The following is a 20,690-nucleotide window of genomic DNA, read 5'->3' on the forward strand; positions in this document are numbered from 1 at the left end:
GCTGAGTGTGGTCAGAGAGCCAAGGCTGTCATTTTTTTGCTTCAAGATGCCATTTCAAATCTAGCCCCAGTGAAGAATGAGCCTTAAGTGACTGTCCACGAGAAACGAACCGGCAACGCATGCTGGCTAATACCAGAGAGGTGTCTACAGCAACAAGCACATGGCAGCTTACCTTGACTTGTAACCTCTCTGTCTTCCAGCAGGCAAAAAGGGCTCTGCCGCAAAAAACACCGCGCTCACGAGCACATCTGGTTTTCTCAGTGCTCTGCTACCTTGCTGCTGGCCTGATCAATGAACCCGCCAGTTCCGGTGTGCCAGGACATTTCCTAAGCAAGTGCTACTACAAGGTGAGACAGAGCAACAAAACTCCTAGCACCCATCCAAAACACTACAGCCCAACCCATCGCTGGCTTGTAACTGCAGAGCCCAAAACTGAAGGTGCCACTTTGGAATCGGGCCGATTCCTAATCGGCACTCAGGTCCGTGCTCAAGAAGGAGAGAACAACATCATCTGCGTCCCTTCCCCACTGGCAGAAAGTTCGTAATTCCGCAGGTATCGGCGCAGAGATTTCAGAAATGAAATTTGAGATCCGAGGCTGCAGCAAAAGAGAGGGCTGGAGACAGGCCCAGTAACAACCCAGTTCAGAACCAGGCTGGGGCCCTGGCCTGGCCTGAAATAGGCTCCCAAGCCCATGGTCTGGGTGAGGGGCCCAGGTGAAGCCAGGCAGGGCCATTAAGACCCATTAGTGCCCTCAGGGACCCCTCAAGTCCTCTGCATTGCTGCTTCTGACTGCAGTGGCTAACTGGGCTCTAGTGCATGTCTCACCAGGGGGCCACGGGAGCAGAAAAGCAGTTGTACAGCCCTTCAGGCTGGCCACCCTCGGACAGTAGCGGGGCTGCTTCAAAGGGACCGGTCCTGCCCTAGGGAGACAATTCTTGCTTGCTCTCCACAGCAAAAAATGGACTCTGCCTGACATTTCAGCTCCTGGACGAGAGGGAAGCATGGGCTGTAAAGGAAATTTTGACTGTACACTGAGCATACTTCACTGGCCCCTTGGGAGAAGTAACTTTGCCAGTTCACAGCATGTGGGATCAGCAGCTGGCTTAAATCAGGTCCAGTTCAGACTCACCCCTGACTAACCACATGCTCTCACAGACTTTGCCTGGCCAGCCTTTTAAATAGCACTCCCTTTTGTCAGGTTACCTCCATTAGGAGCCTTAATTGGAGGCAGCAGATGATGCTAGTATCAGTGGCCCAGGCCCCAGCTGGGCTCAATGACATTTGCAGGTGACCTGCACCGCTGATGGTCAGGCCCAAGTGCCTTGCGTTAGGCATTGAAATCAGTACCTCACACTGCTTGCAGGACTAAAAGTCCTGTAAAGTGGCAGAAGGATCTACCAGAAGTAAATCTTCTGCTAGAAGCATGCGATATAATGAACTCTAACTTTCTCATGCTATGGGTGACCCTAGACTAAAAGAAGCTCTGCCCTTCACAAGTAAGTTTGCTTTACATTTCACCTCCCTTGCACGCAGGCTGATAGCTTTTCCGTTTAGCTATAGATTGGGTTTTCTTCCATTAAATACTCTCCGCGCAGCACGTGTTTTGAAGGTTGCTGTTCCTCGGCTGCCCTGAGAAGATCGATGCTCCGTGTGGTCGTTTTCCCCCACCGGCAGCCCCCGGACCACCAGCCCCGCAGCGCCGCCGGAGCCGCGTCCCGCCGCCGGCAGCGCCAAGGCCCCGCTCGCTGCTGGAGCAACGCTGCGCTCTGCTGGGCAACCGCCGCCTCTGCCGCCGCAGCCCCCGCCTGCCCCGGCTTTCTCATTTCCTCGGTCAGAACAGCGTGCCCAGGCTGGGACGAGCCCCCTTTTACGTTTACCGAGTCAAGCGACGCTTGTGCTCAGGAGGCAAGGGCATAGGGAGCGTTCACACCGACGTACGTACGCGCACAGCTGCCTTCCAGCCATTGCGTGCGCAGCAGGAGAGGTCAAAAGCAGTTTTCCCCCTGTAGAAATATTCACCCTTTAATATTGCCCCAACGTGCTGCTGCTTTGCCTGCCTTACAGAGACACACACGGGAGACAAACGGCCCAGCCCTCTTCTCTTGACCCAAGGGCTTTGTTCGCTTGTTCCCAGAGTCTTTGTCCCCTCTTGGCTCCCATCACAAGCAGGACCAGGTCTCTAGCGTCCTCCCAGCTGGATTTCATAGAATTGTGGAGCCAGGGAATAGTCTGGGGTGGAAGGGACCTTTAAAGGTCATCTAGTCCAACTGCCCCCTGCAATGAGCAGGGTAATCTTCAACTAGCCCAGGTTGCTCGGAGCCCCATCCAACTTGACCTTGAATGTTTCCAGGGATGGGGATTTCTGCTCCATTTGGACAGCCTTTGGTCCACCTTCTCCAACTGCCCCCGCTACCTCTTTGGTTTGCAACATTTTAGCATTTATGTAGTGTCCTGAGGCGAGGCAGGAGCCCCTTAGGCCTTTCTGACTCTGCTGCTCATCAGCCCTGAGCATCTACAATGGTCTTCAGGGCTGTCCACCATTACTTGCTGTCAGTTATGCGGTTACAGTTGGATTTGGTCACTGAATAGGATGTTTCCCTTTCAAGCACCTCAAACCTTTCATGATTTCTACATACCCCAGCAAAACTCTTCTGTTTTCTCCTAATTGCTGGTTTCAGGAGGTAGCCCTGGAGATCTGAGTGTTTCCCATTTTCCCAGCCATTCCCTGGATGAGGCACTGCACAAGGTAAAACTTTCGTGTCTTCATGGAAAGAGTCTTGTGACTCTTCCTCTTACCCTCACCTCTGCTTTCATTTCACAGGAAACCTGCCTGCAGCCACTCCCCGTGCAGTGAGGGGTTTTACAGCACAAAGCTCTCACTTCCCTGTGTCTGTTTCCCTTTCCCTGGCCAGGAAGCCACTCTGCCACTGTACCCTCTGTCAGGCTGTCAGCCCTTAAATCTGCTGCTCCATACACCTGAAATGTGTCCCCTCTAGAGATCGAGTCCAGGATTTTGATGATAATGGTCGGCATCAAAGGAAGAAGTCGCAGAGCCTGCAAGGTCCTGAGGCGACTGATGTTTAAATTGTTTTTTCTGCAATGTCTGTCCCACGTCCCTTCCCTGGCATCTGCCCCTAAAGCCCTGCTGCAGGTCTCTGGTGCCCTTTTACAAACTCACATGGCCATAGTATGCCCCTGATTTTCCCATTTCCCCTCACAGACCATGAACTCGGCCCCATACCTTCAAACCGCCTGATGCTCTCCAGTGTTTGTTTGTCACCTTTTTACCTCCACGTGCTCTCTGCCTCCTCATGTGGTGCTTTTCACCCACAACCCACCACCTTTCTTACTGGGGCTCCTTGGGAGGGGAGAGAAGGGGAGGGGAGAAGAGGGGAGGGGAGAGCAGGCTTTGTTCTCTCCAGTCTTTGATGTGCCACCTGCTGACCCCAGCTCCCCCATCTTTGGGGAATGCCACAACATCTTCCCCTTTAAAGTCCCTCAGGAAAGGGAATCTTTCCAGGCAGTAATGGCATTGCCAGGGGTGGTCACCTATGACACCTTCGGCAAAATTGGCTGTGGTTTGATTCCTTAGCATGTGCATCATATAGTTGAGAAGCAATTCTTGTCTCTCAAGAAGGCCTGAAGTTTAAAACATTAAATAACACTTAGTGTCATTTAAATAAATTGGTGTTTGTGAAGTTGATTGATTGAATATGGGCTGCTATCGTTGACCATAACTCTACTGGTCAAAACCAGTGAAGGTATTGGTTCTTGAGTTGTAGCTCAATCCCATGTCCTAGAGCAGATCACCAAAAAGCGTAGTCCAAGGTGATGTTTGGCATTGAATTGAGCAGTAACTACAATGGTTTTGCAATAACTGGCATATGTGTGTATTCAGTAAGAGAATAATTTAAGGAAATCATGCACAAACAGTTAAGATAGGTGCATTGGTATGAAAAAAAATCTGTACATGACGTTTTCATCTGAGGTACCATTGCTGTCTTCCCGATCAATGGCATGAGTGTGTCCTCTTCTGGAGGCTGAGAGGAGTCAGGGTCAGAGGTTATGGCCAGGGATCAGAGGTTAGGGGCCAGGGCTCACAGGTCAAGGGTCGGGGTAAGAGGGTTGGGGTCAGGGGTTACAGTCAAAGGGCAGGTCATGGGATCGGGGTCACAGGTTGGGGTGAGAGGTCAAAGGTCAGGGCAAAGGTTGGGGTCACAGGTAAACAGTAAGACATCAGGGGGTCAAAGGCCAGGGGTGATTGGGGTATGTACTTTATGGGTACATTGTGTTATCATCTGAGGTAGCACCTTTGATTTCCTGATAAATGGCAAGAGTGTGTTCTGTTCTGTCAGGGGACAAGGGGTCAAGATCAGGGGTCTGGAGCTGGGGTCAGGGGGCAAGTGAGCGGGTCAGAGGCTACAAATCAGGATCAGAGGTCACAGTTCAGGGGTCAGGGGTCATAGGATAGGGTCGGGGGTTGGGGGTTAGGGGTCACAAGTCAGAGGGTGCATCAGAGTCACGGTCAGGGGTCAGAGGTTAGGGTCAGGGGTCAAGGTTAGGGATCAGGTGTCACAGTTTGGGGTCAGCAGTCCAGATCAGGAATCGAGGGTCATGCTTCAGGGAAAGGGTTACAAGTTTTTATGCCTTTGGGCAAGTTACTCCATTCTGAGCAGGTTTCTGCTTGCCAAAACAGTGATCGTTTTGTACAAAATATAGGTAATCCTAGCCAGACACTTTCTACTTTGACCAAAACCAGTGTGTGATTGGAAGATTAGATTCTCTTGAGCTGTAAATCAGCAAAGCTTTGCTGATATCACCAAGAGGTGATTTACTTCTGATGAGAATTTGGAGTAACATTTGGGGTCTAGGACATTTGGGGGCTTTCAGGTTGAGTTGGAAGAGTCTATTTGATGGTCAAACATCCATTTCATTAGCTATCAGTTTGATGAAGCAATCCAAAGAGAGTCTGTCAGCCAGGAGTCTGACAAGAAGAGACGGATGAACGAAAAATCAACCAGAGATAGAGAGGGAGAAGATTTTTGTTCATTGGGATTTGCAAAGAAAGATTTAAAAAGACACATGGCTCCAGCAGTTTCTCAGTAGAAAGAGAAACGCCTCGTGAGATACCTCTGAGAGACGTCTCTCACAGAGATCTAAAAGGATGTCAACAAAAAATAAGAGAATGAGATTAGGCCTAGAGATACATCCAATTCCCATTTAAGTCACTGGAAAGACTCACATCAGCTTCATGGAGAGATGGCAAGAGGCCAAAGTGTTTAAAGATGGCCAAGGACTCTCAGTGGACAACCTCGGTTTTAGGACTGCCTTCTCTGGCACGTCACTAACATCTCTCCTTTGGGACAGCCATCCCATGGTACAGAGACCTCTTCTGTCGCACACACAGCGCGGAAGATCTGCTCACCCCTCTCTCCCTCCATGCACGTGACCTTGTACTTGCTAAGCACACAAGCATTAGGGGCTCTGTTGTTACTCCACCGACTGTTTGTCCCTTGACTGATCCTTTCTTATTCTCTGGACCTTCTCCAGATGGAGTTCCAGCATTTGCCTGCCACTTCACAGCAGGACTCGACAGCATTACAGGCTGATGAGGGGAACGCTTTGGTGGTCACTGTCTTAGGAGGCCAAATTCACTGCCTGTTTGGAAAACGCTGCTGTAGCCAGTTTTAGAAGCACAGGTTTTTACCACCCTTATTTGCTCCATTCCCCAGCGATTAATCGTAAGAGACTCAGTCCCTCTCTTTGCCTGTGCCATAGCTCCAGACAAAAGACGTGGAAATTTCCATCCATCTGCACTTGGAAATGGTGGGAATTGCCATTTTTTGAGAGGGGTTAATAAAATCTCCAAGAGAGAGTCCAGCAGAACGTTTGAAACATTTGCCAATTCCTTGCAGGACGGCTGAAACACCAGCTGTCCCAGGGAAGCATTTTCACTGAATCTCTTCACGTCAAATAAAACACACCTCTGGGTCAGCTTGTGTTTCAATATTTTTAATAAGAGAAGATATTATACCCCTGCTGAGGAAATAAGGATTTAGCCTTTCAGAACAGACTGCCAAAGAAAGGAGGGGAGGTATTAACAGAATCCTCGTCAGGACAAGAAGGGGGAAAACTTCATCAGAGCGAGAATTCTGGCAACTCTGGAAAAAGGACCACCAGTCAGTAATGCTCATGGTTAGCTTGGGTGGCAGGAGTACAACCTTAGCCTAGCAAATTCCCATGGGATTGGCTTGGAATGAAAAAGTAGACAAACATATTTAACTGGGCCTGAGAGACGATTTATTTTATCCCAACTGGCTTGTCCAGTTCCTCGAACGATTCTTGTCACCTGAACCAAGAGCGGAGGAGAAGGGAGTGCCAGGAAAGCAGGGGCTGTACCTTGAGATCTTTACATACACAAAACCCTGAAAGCCTGACATCAGTCATCTTTTATGTGTCCTCTGGAGATCTTCTGGGGACTTCAAGTAGACTAATTGAACTGTCCTTAGTCCCAAACCAAAACAGAGTCTCTGACAAAATCTCGCATCAATTTGCATACATTAATTCTCCTAGTTCTCTTCCAGTCGTGTCTCCTTTACCTCAGTGAAACTTTCTGGTTTCAGGGGAAGGAAGACTAAAGAGCTACAGGATCCAGACACGCTTCAGATTGTGTCTGCCTGGGATGGGTGGAAAGAAGAGGATTGTCTGCAGGAAGATATGAAAGGGTGGATGATGTGGGTCTGTGCTCCCAAATGAGGATGACAGGGAGCGCTTTCTGAACAAAGCGCTGGAGGGGAAAAGGGAAAAGCCATCCCAGACAGGGATGCAAGTGGAGTGTATGGAAACTTGCGGGAGTATGCTTGGATGTTAGATTGAAACAGGGAATCTGGATGAAATGCTACAGTTCATTTTTCAACCTAAAAGGCCTGCTTGATGACCCTCAAGTGGTCACCAAGTTTTGCCTCCTCCTCAAGAGACGATTTGCCCAACGGTTCAGAAACCCCACTCCCTGAAGGCTGGGCCTCTGGGTGTCTGAGTAAGCTCCACTTGAACTTGAGGGGCAAAATGAGGGTTCTTCCATGACAAGAGTGCCATGGGCCAGCAAGCCTCTCCGAGCATTTAAGAGATGTCTTAGGGATTCTTGAGATTGTGCCTAAAAGCTTGTGGTTTTGCAAAGCTGTTGTAGGAGCCAGATACCAGCAGAACATGCAAGTGCCCTGGCTGTGGCCCTCTTCCTCCAGGAATTCCTCCTAGTCCAGCCGCCCTGGCACAGCCCCAGTGCCAGTGGGTCCTTGGGAAGCTGAACCAGCTTTGCCATGCGGAGAGCCAGAAAAATAAGGCAAAACCATTGCCAGCCATGTCACAGATTTCAAGTATTTTCCAGTTCTTCCTGCAGTTTTTCATGAAATTGGAAACATTACAAATCTCCCCTTCAAATGCACTTTTCACGACTGCATGAAAAAAAAATATCTAGCTAACGTGGTTTATATTTTTCTGCAGTAATGAACATACCATTAAAATATGCATGTCTCAAAAGAGCAGTGTGATCATCAGGGCTATTATTCAGAGACAGACAATAGCAATATTAATGAGGCTCAGACATCTGTCAAATTAATCTGTAGTTTAAAGTCCAGGAAAGAAAGGCAGGATTTAGTTTTTCTAACTGTGATTTCCCATTTCTGTCAAAATCTGAGGGGCTGGGACTTGCTGAAAAGAGATTCATTTCTGGTTTTCAAGAGTTTATATAACCATAATAATGAGGAACTTACTTAGAAAAGTTGATGTAGTGGGTCTGTAGAGAAGACTCTCCCTGATCTTGCCACTTCAGCAAGGGAAATCCAGAGCAGCTCAAACAACATAAGCTCACAGCAGAATGGGGCAGGTCCCATGCTTTGCATGGAAGACTGGGGGCTACCTTTTGTTGGCGGTTTCCTCAGCAGGTCTGCCAGGTGTAGAAAAGCAAGGGTCAAGCTTCCCTTCTGAGAGGTGGAAGGTAATGGTGGGTGGGTTATAGGCAGCATGCCTCGTGTAAACAGTGTCCTGCTTTACCCAGTAAACGCTAAGCTAAAGCTGCGTGAGATAACCCCCGTTGGGTTTGGAAAGCTATATCCTCTGTCTGGGTGAAAATAACTGGTTTACCTTAACCACCAGATGTTTCACAAAGATGATGCCATGAACAGGTTAATGGGATCATGGAAGATAAGAAAGCGACAGACAGCTCCTCTTTGCACAAAAGGTGCTTTCCTCTCCAACTCTTCTCTCAACCAGTGCTGTGTACGTGAAAGGGCAGAGTGCACTAAATTAACGAGCATTTGAAAACTCTCCTGTTGCTGAGAGAAAAGTTTCCACCGGAGTACCTGCCTCCATTACCACCAGTGAAATGCTGTCCATTTGAGCTTTGCATCCTTTCAGTCTAGTATAAGGATTTAAGGGATTTCTGCCCTTTGATGGCTGCTTTCATTCTCTACTTTCACTGCATGATGTAATTAACGTAGCTTTTTCATTTGTCTCCAATAAAAATAAGTGAAATAGCAAAAGGGTTCAAACCCAGCAAGTCAGAAAATCCTTCAACAGCTGCGTGTTTCAGAGGGTTGAGAGCATGGTCAGCAAGAGTGCTGGGGAAGAGTCTATGCAGACAAGCAGCTCAACAGTATCCCAGGCCTGGCACGCCTTGAGATCAATTTGATGTCACAGGGCATGTCTGCAGCCTGGCTAGCCTTTGGGCTTGTGGTCATGGGAAGAGAGAAGAGGTTCCTCCAGCACTACATGCAGTGCTCTGCCTCCAAAACAAACTGCGGTCCTGTCATGGTTTAGGCCAGTTTGGCAATGACAAGACAACAGATGCTCTCCCCCACCTCTCACTCCAAGGAGAGGAAGAGGAGAGATAAAGAGATGTACGAGTTTAGGAAAAAACCTAAACTACTTTAATGAAATATTAGTAATAAAATAAAAACAAAGTAATGAAATACATACAAAATATACAAATACACACAATACTGTATCAAGCTTCCATGGAGATATCACCAGCAGGCATTGGGAAAGCTCCAGACTGGACTCAGTTTACAAATGGGAACTGGAACACACTGACTGGGATCAAAAGGCAGATGAGATAACAGGGTTCTCCTCACATGCCAGTCACTGAAGGGAGAGAGCCACTGAGGAAGCAGTCCACTAAAGAAGAACAATTGGAGAAGAGCCAAAGACAAAGAGCCAACCTGACCCCTCTGCTCCCTCAGGTTTTGTATTGAGCATGGTAGATGAGATGGAACACCCAACTGGTCAATTGGGGTCACCTAACCTGTCCACTCCTCCCCACAGGTGCAACCACTCCAGGGGGTAAACAGCCCAGTCAGCTGACCCTGCTTGCCACAGCAACAAGAGCAAGAGTCTCTCTTACTGAGCAGAAAGTTGGTTCTGCTTCACCCCAAACCAGGACAGGTCTGAGAAGGCAGTGAAGCTGGTTGGAAAAAGGCAACAACATTGGTTAGGTGGGTTCTATGCACAGCTTGTGGATTTTTCCTTTGGCATAATGCAGGAAAATGTCTCCCTGTCTTGAGGAATGCGGTTGCTTGTACAGCCCTGGTTTTGCAAGTTGACAGGGAGTCTCACGCTCATACACGTGTGCGGCGCTGGCTTCTGAACTCAGTGTGGGCTGTTTGGATGTATTGCCACGAGCATCCATCAGACTGCCCGAGGCGCTGAGGGAGAATGGAGATCACTCACTGGGTCCAGACAGGCTTTAGCCATTTGGATATATTGCCATGAGCATTCATCAGACTGCCCGAGGCGCTGAGGGAGATCAGAGATCACTCACCCCCAGGCTGTAGCCGTGCTCTACAGGTGCCTGTCACTGTGCTGTACAAAACATGTTGCTGCGTGTTTTCTAGCATGTATACTTGTATCAGAAGATACAGTCTTAGTAGTTCTGTGACATCAAGTTTGAAGTGCTGCTCCTAATTCTGCAATTCAGGCTTCTGGAAGCAAAGAGAGTCCTGCTACTTCTCCTGCCACGGGAGAGCAACTAGGATGGATGAGTCTGGATAGAAATATTCTGAGAAGTTCAGGTCCTGTCTTAAGTGAACGCGAGGGGTTATTTGACAGTCCTGGTAACAAGATTATTACTCTGACTGGCATTACTTTAGTGATGTAAGCTCAAAGTACTCTGAGATCCCCTACTGAAGTGTATGTTGGGCAGCAGTAAGACAACTGTCACAAAGGGATGCCTGCTGGCTGCCATCATCAGCTCAGCACTAGCGTCGTGGTTTTGGCGAAATTGGCCAATGGCCGGCAACAGATGCTCCCCCCAGCCTCTTGTGCGCTGAAAGGAGGGGGAGAGATAGAGAGATTTACGAGTTTAGAAGAAACTAAACTACTTTAAGAAAATATTAACAATAAAATAAAAAGGAAAATAATGAAATAGATACAGTATATACAAAACCGTATTAGGCTTACAGGATGATGTCACCAGCAGCCACTGGGGAAGTTCCAGGCTGGACTCAGCGACTGGTGGGAACCAGGTTCCAGAGTTGGAGCCAGGAACACATGGATCGGGATCAAAGGCAGATGAACAGACAGGGTCCTCCTCGGACGTCGGCCATTGAAGGAAGAGAATTGACCCTTTGATCCCTCAGCTTTTATACTGAGCATGGGGCAGATGGGATGGAATACCCCTGTTGGTCAATTTTTGGGTCACCTGTCCTGTCCGCTCCTCCCCGCAGGTGGGACGCCCCTATGCTTTTCCACTTCCGACCCTCCAATGGGGCAAATAACGAAAATAGCTGACCTTGGTTGTTATAGCAATAAGTATAAGCAAGAGCCTCTGTGCATACCATTCCTTGGCACAAACTGTCTTATCACTCTGAACAAGCTGCTTTAGACACAACATGCTGTTAATTTCAGAGAGTTAGAAGAGGCCTAGCTAAGAAAATTAAATTACTGAACAGAAAGTTGGTTCTGTTTTACCTCAAACCAGGACAGCTAGCCACCTAGAACAGGAGATATCTGTACTCCACTGTGCATCAGCTCATTTTATTGGCCTTGTGTGAGTTTTTCAAGGTTGTTGTGCAAGTGAACGGATAATAAAAAGTTTTGCCTAGCAGTCTCAACCCAAACGTTGGCAGCCAAGACCTCATGGGCTCTAGTCCCTCACCTGACACTGAGTACGTTTCTGTTTGAGCAAGTCCCTCGGTTTCTTTGTGTTACAATTTCCCGTTCTGTGCAGCTCTGTGCACACACTGACTGGTTGATTAGTCATCTGTATGGATGTTGGGAGGATCAGACTCGTTTAGAGAAGAAATAGCTGAGAGGGGAAAATGCCTTCCTACTGCTGAACTTGATTAAAACTTCATTATTCTATAAATGTTTGTACAATTAGGAATATAGTATTCAGCAAGAGAGACATTCTTCTTCTATCTTTCTAAATTCTACAGGGAACAGTCCAATAGTAGCAAACTTTCTTGCTAAGCTGAACACGCAAGTGCCTCTTTTGAACATTTCTGAACAATTTTTAATACATTCTTGTCCTGCTTACTTTTTCTTATCATGGGAGTATCATGGAAAAGAGCCGAGTTCATTGTTTATAACAACTAGCCTCAAAAAAGGTGTAAGTCGGAGTGTCCAAATATGTCTCCAGTTCAGAAAAGAAATAATCATAAAGACATGTTTATATACGAAGGAAACGATGAGACACAAGAGATGACTTTGAATTAAATGGTGTCTGAACACAAGAAGTTACAGGAGTGGGAAAGAGATTGAGGGTAGATTAATGTGTAATTGTTAATGCCTGCGAGAACAGAATTTGCAGCCATTTAAAGGGCCTCTTAGTAACTTGGGAACACCGTTAGTTGCTCTCTTGCCTCCAAAATACAGTCTGTGATTTGCATGGACAACATAGCAACTAAGTGGCTTTAACTATAAACTCAGTTTATTACATAATTATGGCTATTCTCTTCATTAGAAAGTATATCACCTTGTAGAAGGCCATAAATCATCAACACACACACAGTGCTTGTAAGTGCTTCTAAGAACACGAATTATTGATGACGGCAAGTCAGATTTTGACAGAAATCTGAGTGCCTACAGTGCTGAGAAGCACTTAATGCAGGACAACTGTCTACACTGACTGGACCCCTGACTTACCTCAGAGGTGGATAGGGAGGCATCAGTCAAAAAATAGGTGAGAACAGTCCTTGTTTCGTTACCTAGCAGTAAAGATGTCCACACATGATCTTCTATTCCTGCACTCCAGGTTTAGCACTGGAGGAGTCCACCTTGTGTGTGCTAATTCCTCCAGCTTGTATCAAGAGCATCCTCAGCAATATTTGAAGAAAGATTTAATCTAAGGTCAGCTGTGATGACTGTCAATGCCACAGCTGCCTCTTTTTTAGCCCTTCTCCTGCTTTGGCTCATCTAGCAAAGGCTGTGGAGTATGGTAAAGACCTCCAGGCCACTATATATATATGAGGAGTTCTGCAAAAAATTTTCAAAAATCTAATATTTATAGGAGTTGGAAGACTGCAATATTTGCAATCAGATAGAGTTATCACCAGTTAAAAATAAATTCATTCCCTTTCTTAGTTTTCAGGTGCTCTCCTACACCTGGATCATCTGCCTTATTTCATCCTGATTTATGGAAGAGAGACACCTCCTTTACACCTTTCCCAGCTCTAGAAACAGTTAAAACATAATCATCCTGACAAGCCAAAAGAGATAAAGAGAACTCCTACCTTGCTGACTTGGTGCCAGCAATCGGTAGCTTGCCTCCACTTGGCAGTCAATGCAATTGTTACATTAACCTCCTTTTTAGTATATCCCCAGCTCCAGCTTTACCCTGCTAATGACACTAAAAGGTTGCATGTTTACTGTATTTTTCTTCACAGAAATTATTTTTCAAAACACACTTTTAAGGGAATTTCACAACCAGGACTGATGGATCCATCCCTGCTATTGATTCTGTCATTCAATTACAAAACCAGTTAAATGAAGAGCCAGTAAATTAGCAGCACCAAGGGATAATCTGAGAACAACATCTACATGACTGCCCTAGAATTGAAATCCCTGGTGTCTCTGAAAACTTAACCACAGAAGAAGAGCCATGCCTTGGATTCAAAACTTCAGAAAGCAGGATCTGGGTTCACATAACTTCCATAGAATTGCCTCAATTACTTTAGTGTATCTTGAAAAACGAATGAGATAAACCTAGAAGCTTGTCAGTAGAGGCACTTTCAGGAAAATTCAAAACAGGACAGCAGTGTTTCTGCTCAGGTCGGTCTTTTCTGGCGGGAATATTGCAAGATGTCTCTGAAATTATAAGGTGGAGTTTTTTTCCCAAAATAGTCACTGCAGGCCTTAAGGTTGTTGTGGGCAACACTTATAAAGACTTTATTTTTAAATCAGTGCCGCAAGTTATTATATGCTCTCCTAGGGCTGTGGGCTGGACTGTGCTAAAAAAAGGAGCTATGTTAGTGATAAAGCAATGACTGCCCGTGCCAGTGGCTTAACCTTGTCATTGCAAATGATAGAGTCTTTTGTAAACCATTCAGAAGCAGCTGCGGGTTGGATGCTCCTCTGAAGGACACTGCAGCTTTATTCTGCGACTCAAAAAAAGGACCAACCTCTCTCCCTGATGTGAGGCTGGAACTGCAGTCAATCAGAGTAGTCAATCAAACAAGGACAGGGAGAATATCAGTACAAGCTGCGACGTTTTGCAGTCTGTTCTCATCCTGACAGTTGAAATCAGCTGAACAGTCAGGAGCAGGAAATAGCCAGCAAGTATCTACAATACCTCTTTTCAATGTACTGGCTCTAAATCAAGCACGGGCAGTGGCCATTTCAGAGGTGCTGGTCTGAGGCAAGGGTAGATCACGGAAGAAAAATATGTAACTCTCATCACTGTGAGTATGGTTTTATATGACACTCGCTCAGAGAGGCTGGAAGTGATGTGTCCAAGGAGGATTAATGAGTAAGTTAAAGAAGACAACAATAAATCTGGCAGACAAATTCAAAGTCATCTGAAAATCCGGCATGGAAAAATCATGCCTGCTGGAGACCTTTCTATCCACAGGTGCTCATGAAAGTGTCCAGAGTAAGTCGAGAAATAATTTTTATGTTCATTTCATGCAAAGAAGGTGTATTGCATTTTTAACCCACTTCCTTCTGTCAGATTACCAGACAGCTGTGTGAGATTCTTGCCTGAGACAATGCAGATCTATTAATTTGGGACGCTATTTTGCCCATGTGCTGCTTTCCTTACAGTACAGAGACGGTTCCTGTATTTTGAAATATTTAAATATTTTCATATTGTAGTAACAATGTTGGAGGCAAGAGGATCTTAGGATATAAATGAGGAAAAGTTTGTAGGAGGGGACATTATTAATTGGTAAGAAAAGCTATCACCTGTCTCTCTGAACCTTGCTTTGTTGTTCTCATACAGACATCTCAGACGTGATCTGTCCTCAAAAAGAAGTCTGTAGAGCTATTGAGTAGCACAGTTAGAAGACTGCACTAATTTCTCTTCTGACCTAAACCATATCGTCTTCCACAGCACCCTACAAATGGTGATCTGTGACTAGCTTTTTTTCTGCTATCAGTCTGTACCAAAAGGTTAAGAAAGTTCCACTGATGTGCCTAGAGGCCTAAGGAAAACACTCCCATGAAAGCAGCTCTGCAGATACTTCAAATGTCAAGCACACAGATGTGACTTAAGTACCACATTCTTTGTTTTCTCCATCCATGTTCTTTTGTTTTAGTGGAAATCAGTTTGTTTCTTTCCCCCTCCCATGACATGCGAGTTATTGCTGGTTCACATCTACATGCCACATACCTGGGCGGTAGAATGCAAGAGCATTTTTTAAGATACCAGGATCATCATTCATCTCAGAGAGTTACCTGAACACAAGGAGTTTTCATCAAACAGATAGGAAGAATTGGACACATGCAGTTATGCTGTACAGGAAACTTCTTGTTACCTGCACCACTAAGGCAGATTCAAGGGACTTCATGATTTGGCCACTTGACAATCTGAGGATCAAAGGGGAAGACAGAGGTTTCCAAATACATCTATTTGTCCTCATTTGTCCACAACCTGAAAAATAACCAAGGAACCCAGTTCTTACAGACTTGCAACGAGGTTTGTGCCATCGTGCCACTAAGGGACAGATCCACACAGAAAATACTTTTGTGAATCTTGTTCCCAGTGAGCTTTGATACGTCTCCCTCTGTCTGTGTCCTTCAGTAACCCTTGGACATTTAAAAACTTAACTGGATCATGAGCTCTTTGGTATCATCTATCTTGCTAATTGCTGTGATGAGGTGTCCTCAACCTCACCCCCTGCTGTGACTCCACAGTTGCTTCTTTTCTGTCTGACCTTCTTAGATGTGTCCCACAATCCTCCGGGCTGATTCCGCAGTGTTTCAAGGAAAACATGCAGGAACGGGTACGCTTTATAGAGTGCTGCTGGGGTCGGAGGAGGACTATTGGCAAGTGACTAAACAAGTTTGTTCGGTGGGAGACCAGAGACAGTGAAAGGGAATAGGTTTATGACCCTTGGACCATGTGTCATGACCTGTACTTTAAGACCTTCTGGCTTAAAGTATCGCTGGAATGTCCAAGGTCTTAGTAGGTATGTTAAGAGATTGAAGGTAGGAACATGCTCACAACAAGAAAACCAGACATGACCTCACTCTGGAAAACACACTGAAAAGAAATAATACAACGCCTACATCCATACAATCCATACAACTCTAACTACTTTTGGTGCTTGAACCTGTCTTCAAGAGTTCTGTTGCCCTCAGTGAGCTTTGGATCAGCTTCTTAGGTAAGGAGGCAAATCACCACAGCTCAAGGAGAAGGAAAAGGGACTATTAGGACACATGACATTCTTAGAAGTTCAAATACTGACAAAAAAAAAAGAAATTCTGGGGAAGATTAATAAATGAGTCCCCTTCTAACCTTAATACTTATGTACTATTTCAAGCCTTTCCATGTTGAAGAGGAGTCCAGAACACCTCAGCCAGAGGGAAGACACTGTTTTCCATGGCAACATCTATGTTTTGAGAGGTAATTTATTTCCTTGTGAAGTGAAAACAACTCTATAGTACTTTTGCAAAACAAAAAAGTCTATCTTCTGTCAATGTTTTATAGCTTCTGGGACTAGCATAGGGTGCAGGATGTGCAACCTCCCATCACGGTGGGGCCTGGTGCAGACCAGAGCTCAACAGCATGTGGAACAAGGACTGGCACCGCTTCCCAGGAAAGTGCTGGAGCCTGGTACTGCTCAGCAAGGTGAGTTTTCTTTTCTTTACCTGGACACAAGAATCCTCCTAGCAAAACGTAATGGCATTTTAATAGAAAAGAGGTTTGGTGAAGGTATTTTGAGAGTTCTGTAAAAGCTCCTTTGAACTTCCAGAGACAGTATTATAATGACATTGCTTCCAATTTGTGTTTTTCATTCTGTATTTTTGTATTATCATCAGAGAAATTTGCTAGAAATGGGAGAAAAGTTCCTTGGACTGTGAAAGACTGAATTAATCTTCTTTCTGTTTACCTATTGACAGACCGTAACATCCGTATTCAATTGTGAAGTGTTAAAATGCTTTTGTAATTTGTTTGTAATTTAATTTTGGTTTTGTAACTCTTTTGTTTTAAATTATCTTCTGGCTCACAGAATTTGCATGTCTGCCATAGCTCTCTGTGCATGGCTAATAAGCAGCCTCCAAAGAATCAGGGGAAATTCTCTGGAAATAAAAAGAAGAAATGTACTGCAAATAACCAATTAAATGAATATTAGTTAGACAGATTATAAGGTATTTTTTACAATGGGTCTTCTTTGCATAGCTCAGTGAGGATGTCTCTAGCAGGCTCTAGTGTTTTTTGCATTTACCATAGTGCATAATTTTTCATCCTCTTTCAAACTTAATGAAAATTGAATTTTTCCATGTATGAATATACGGAAATTAGACTGAAGTAAGGATGCACAAATTAATATTTATTAAGGTTTCCACGGCCATGAAGAAAAGCTCTGGCTACAGTCTGTTCACTGAAATGTATTTAGAGTCACTCTTTCTTGAGATAGACCATCTGCGCTGGGAGTATGACCTAATTTGAAGCTGACAGAGACTGAGCAACAATTCCGTTCACTAACATGGAGTTTGAAGCAGAGGCCTCCACGCTCTCTACTTCCCTGTTCTCTACTGCTCTTTTGCTGGATTTTGACTTTGTGAAATTGCCATCTCCGATGTCTCCAAAACAGTATTGATTGCCTTTCTGCTGGACTTGCTGCACTCCAACAGTAGTTACTAGTCTTAGCACAGAAGGAACGTTGTAGTTTGTGCTAAGCAGGAGCTCAGATGACAGAAGCAGTATAGTTTCTTCATATTTTGCACTTATAAATATTTGCTTTATGGTATGCATTCATCAGAGGATTCACAGATATCATTTTTTTTAAAAAATGTAAAATCACATCGCAGGAAGTCTAAGATCATAGTGATTAATCCTAATGAGATATAGTTATAATTATTCATTTTAGATTTCTGGACCTAGCAACATTTAAGCTGTATTTTATTGGAAAGGCCATTACTCAAAGCATTGGAAAACACATTTTCATGATCCATTCGATACCCACGGTGAGCAGGAGAAATCTATCTCATTCTCTGTACATTTTTAGAAGATGACAGTTTGGGATCATGATGTGCAGTGGGGCAAACTGGTTATATTAAACATGTAGGAAAATAACATTAAGTTGTATTTTTCAGTAACATGACAGCAAGAAATACCTTCAAAGAACCCTTCCTGGAGTTTCTGGTTTTATCAGGGTATTTGGTCTCTCTGGTTCAGTGCCTAGTAAAAATAGTCCAGCTTTAATAAAGCACAGATGTTGACATATTCACTCACCTTCATCATTGCATGGATGCATTTCATACTGAATTTCACCTAAGGAATTTTAGACTTTACAGATAATAATCAAAAACACTTCTGGCTTCCCATTGGGATCATTGCTGTTTTTTCAGATCAAAGATGCCCCATCAACATAATGACTTGAGATGGAAAGTTGTGATTTTTTTTATGTACTAATGAAAAGATTAATGTGGCTTAAGTATGGTAAGTTTAGCACCTCTGTTCCTTAACCTTGTTTAGCCCTTATGCCATTAGACCATATTTTTGCAATTCTTTCCTAAAATCCTTCTTTGTCCTTTGCTATCAGCAAGGGTAGTCATCTATAATAAAGTTAGGATTCTGTTTCAATATAATTAAATATATTTCCTTGCTGCATACATTCCAAACATTCCTTGGAAATACTTCCTTTTTCATGTGTAGAAAGCCCGGTATGTTTAAATTTCAAACAGTACCATTAGCGCACAATCCAGTACTTTATTTCTAATGATACATCAGATCTGGAAATTCCTCAGCCAGTTCAAGAGAGGCAAAGGGGCAAGTTTTCAAAGTAGCAAGCTGGAGGTACACCCGCAAAATCCATATAATGGTTAGCAGATTTTTATACTTCACTTTGAAGATTTATCCCTTTCATACTGAGCATGCTCTGTAGACCATAATAGATTGTTAGCACTGATTAAAAATAAATCCCTTTCCAAAATCATACCGACTTTCGAAGGAAGAATGGTTTAGTGTGGTTACTTTAGTGGACAACTCAGTGAGGGACAGCTGAAAAGATAAAGAGAAATTATCCACTTCTGGAATCATGAGAGATTTGGATGTTTTACTCTCTTTTCTATTAATCCCTTGCAATCCCCACATACTGCATTAGAGGGAATCCCCACGAGACAATGGAATAAAGGAATAAATATGTTAACGACTTAAGTGTGTAGGCATGGGAGGTAGACCAAAAGAATAAAGCAGATACTGAGACAATTTTTTGAAAACAAAAAAGTGAAAAAAAGTGTGTGTGTGTGTGTGACAGAAGGAATACTGATGGAAAGAGTGTCAGCTCTGGTTTACCTGTGGAGATAGTGGTGTTGAAGGAGGCCACAGCTGCAGCAATGAGGTTATCACTACCATTTATCACTGTGGCATATGAGTACTTTGCTTATTTTCATTCTTCATTGCTGTTTTTGCAGAATTATCAGGCTCTACTGATTACTTCTTGGCTCTTTACAAAACATGTCCTGTTCTGTGCAATGCTAGGTTTGTAATGCCAGAGACCACAGAGCCACCAATGTGCAGGAAACCTTATCCTATAGGCATGGAAAGTTTCTTTCTCTCACGTCCATTTACCAGGGAGATTGGGAAGGATCCAGAGGGTCCACAACAGATACCTGAGCTTCCTTTAAAAAAGATGGTTCTTTTTTTCTTTCACAATTTTGCAGTTCCACAACTAGCTGAGAGCAGACCCCAGTAAAATAGAATTGAGAATGTATGATTAAGCAGAAGCTTTGTAGAGCTCAATGTCATATGGGGTTCTCTATATATATAACAAGGAAGGTAGACCATGGTGCTAAATGCAAGACTGAGCTGTACCTTGACTGTGCTACCATACTTGACCAATGCAATGTCCTCAAAATAAGGAGACAGATATTCTCATTCTCATATGTTGGCTTCTATCTTGTGCTTCCTTTAATACTTCTTTTTTAGGCTGAATATAGAGTAAAACAAAATAAAGGACTTAACCTTCAAACCATTGACATTCAATGGTCTGGCATGACCCCAATCATCCCATGATTGGAGTCCTTTGAGATAAGTCTCTAAGTGTGGGGGTTTTTTTGGTTTACTTATTGTCATACATTTTTTTTCTGCATGTCAGTGAAGTCCTGCCGCTGCTATGGCATTGCTTCAGCAGAACCAAGAACATATTTGGCTGTTATATTTTAAATAGCATACAGTATTACACCGGTTATTGACTCCAAATATGTTAAAGTAGTAACAGTAATGACAAATAGTAAAGGCTATTATCCAGTGTATTAAGTTCAAATAAACTGGAAGAGTATTAGAAAACCCTAAAGACTCCAGGATCTTAGAAGATAGAGTTGAGAGAGCCCTTGTGAGGTCACCTAACTTATCTCTCCACCTAAGATCAAGCCCTTCTCAAAAGTCTGTGGGGACAGATACTCCCCAGTTCTTTTGACAGGCAGTTCCATTACTTCACTACCTTTCCATGACAGAGTCTTTACCAAGAGCCTGGACTGATTTTTCTTGCTGCAGTTTAAGCCTGCTGCTTCTTGGTTTAGTATCCTTGGAAATGGAGAATGAGCTTATCCTTCCTGTCATACCACAGCCTTCCACATAGTTGAAGTCCATTAACATGTAGTGTTACTTTCTGCTATCGCCTTCCTGCAGTTCTCATTTCTTTATATGACTTACATTTAGACTGATTACTTTTGTTGCTTTCCCATGGACTCTGAAATTTGTCTGCATCTTCCTTTAAGTGTATTGCCTAAAGGTGGAAACGGGACCCCGGGGCTTTCCAATGCTGAGCAGAGTAGAAGGATTCCTTCCTGCACCTTGAATCAGAATCTTGTGTTTATGTTTTTTGCTGTTCCTTGTAAATGATTTCTTTCATTATTTTGACAACTGAACAAAACAAAATCTGCATCCATTTGTTTTCTCCCAAAGGAATAGGAAATTTCTAAGAAACTGTTAAAAGTTCACATGCACATAAGTTTAATAGCCATACTCTGGTCCCAGCAAAGCCTTTGGAAAATTAACCATTGTCTATAATGTGATCAAGATTTGGTCCTG

At 44.2% G+C, this 20,690-nt stretch overlaps 1 long non-coding RNA gene across 1 annotated transcript; it reads left to right on the forward strand.

Annotated features, from left to right (window-relative positions):
- Positions 1 to 13,784: 13,784 nt before the first annotated feature.
- LOC128918903 (uncharacterized) lies at positions 13,785 to 16,702 on the forward strand. The gene is made up of 3 exons (XR_008469764.1): positions 13,785 to 14,084; positions 15,976 to 16,058; positions 16,143 to 16,702. It is a non-coding gene; the product is annotated as an uncharacterized LOC128918903 (long non-coding RNA).
- The last annotated feature ends 3,988 nt before the right edge of the window (positions 16,703 to 20,690 follow it).

The sequence above is a fragment of the Rissa tridactyla genome, chromosome 1 (assembly GCF_028500815.1).
Source record: "Rissa tridactyla isolate bRisTri1 chromosome 1, bRisTri1.patW.cur.20221130, whole genome shotgun sequence".
In the NCBI taxonomy this organism is placed as follows: domain Eukaryota; kingdom Metazoa; phylum Chordata; class Aves; order Charadriiformes; family Laridae; genus Rissa; species Rissa tridactyla.